The sequence below is a fragment of the Triticum dicoccoides genome, chromosome 2A (genome assembly GCF_002162155.2).
Source record: "Triticum dicoccoides isolate Atlit2015 ecotype Zavitan chromosome 2A, WEW_v2.0, whole genome shotgun sequence".
In the NCBI taxonomy this organism is placed as follows: Eukaryota; Viridiplantae; Streptophyta; class Magnoliopsida; order Poales; family Poaceae; genus Triticum; species Triticum dicoccoides.
The window spans coordinates 601,622,805-601,624,539 of record NC_041382.1 but is presented as its reverse complement, the minus strand read 5'-3'; positions in this window follow the sequence as shown (position 1 = coordinate 601,624,539).

Genomic DNA, 1,735 nt, shown 5'->3' with positions numbered 1-1,735 from the left:
TGGGGGCGCCGGCGCGGGGCGGCTCCTTCAAGCGGCGGCGCTGGACGTCCGCGGGATCCAGCGGCGCGGTGGCTGTTTCGCGGGGCGGCGGGGTGATCTGCTGGTGGCGGCGCTCGGGCGGCCCTTGTTTTGCGCGCGGGGCGGCTGCGGTGCTCCCGTCTCGGGAGGTGGCGCGCGACCGGTCTCTTGCCGGATCCGGCCGCATCTGGCATTGAGGGCCGGCCGGCGACGCCTGGCTCCGGTGGTGCGTGCCCGGCGGCTCCGGCGCTTGGAGCTCGTCGGGCGAAGCGGGTAGGGCAGCGGCTGGGCGTGGCCGCTGCTTCGGCCGTGGGCGGCGGCAGGGGTAGGTCTCGGTGGTGGCCTACCGGGGTCGTGGCGGCTTCACGGTGGCTCGATGGATCTGCCCGCGGCAACGGCCGGCTTCTCTGGCGTCGGTTTGTCTGTGTTCGGGCCGTCTCGACCTTCACCCCATCTCCTCGTCGCCCGGGCGCTACCCCCATCAATGGGCTGGTCCTCTCCCAGCTGCGGTCCACCGCTCGTCTCGCGCCCGATGCCGCATGACCGAGCTCGTCTCGCGCATGATGCAGCAGGAACGAGCTCGTCTCGCGCACGGTGCAGCAGGACTGACCTCGTCCCCCTCTCGGTGTTGCAGGACCGAGCTCGTCTCGCACTTGGGGCAGCAGGATGGGTCGGTGGATGCCAGTTCTGGCCGACCCTTTGGGTCTCTACGCTGGGGGTTTCCCAGGGGCGCGAAAGGTGGGACCTTTCCGCTCATCCCTTTCGTTGGGGTGTGGCGGGTCTCGGGTGAGGTGGTGTCGAGGTCTTGGATGCTGGGGCGGCGGCCCTGCTGGTGGTTGAGCGGTGCTCTTGGGCAGAGCCCGTGCCTTGGTGCTGCCCGGTCACCATGGTCGTGTGGGCGGCGTGGTTGCCGGGGTGTGGCATTCGGTGGCGGTGAATATTGGCCGAGGTGAAAACCTGCTCTATCTTCGGATGGACCGGCGATGATGAAGATCGTTCCCTTCTTGAAGGCGTCGTCGCGGCTCTCATTGCCCGTCATGCGGCTCCGGGGGAAACTCTGATCCTTGGATCGGGCGGTGACGGCGCTCCAGCGTCGTACCCTTCCTAAAGGCGCCGCCTTGAAGCGTATGGTTCATCATATGTAGCTTCATCTCTTCGGGGCGGTAGTGCTAGGAGTGGTGTTACTGCGCTCAGCGCCTATGTATTCTGTTCTGGGTGTGTGCGTGTGTTGCGGTGGCGTAGCGTGTGTTTGTACTGAATGCTTGTGGTTTGATGCTTTATATATAAAGCGGGGCGAAAGCCTTTTTCGGTAAATAAGAAGAAAACTCTAAACTAAAATGATTGGTTGTTGCCAGTGGCGTTTCATAGGAAACCCCCCACATGAGTTGGAAAGAATGTCGCACGTTGTAAAATAGAAGAAAAATTTCTTAGCTAGATATAGCTAGATGCAATACCAATCAATGGTATTAAAACACACGAGGATAATTGTTCCACACGAAGCAATTTCGTTGACCAAGCATTATATATTGAAAAATACTCCCTCGTCCATGTCGTGTCCCGTCCTTCACACCGTTCAACACCTTCAACTCATGTGTGCACTCACATAGTTGCATGCGATTATTTTCCACGTGAAGCCAGCGGTGGCTATATATACGTGCGCGCCCTTGCAAGCGATACACACATCCAAACCATTTCCCATATACTAGCATTGATTGCC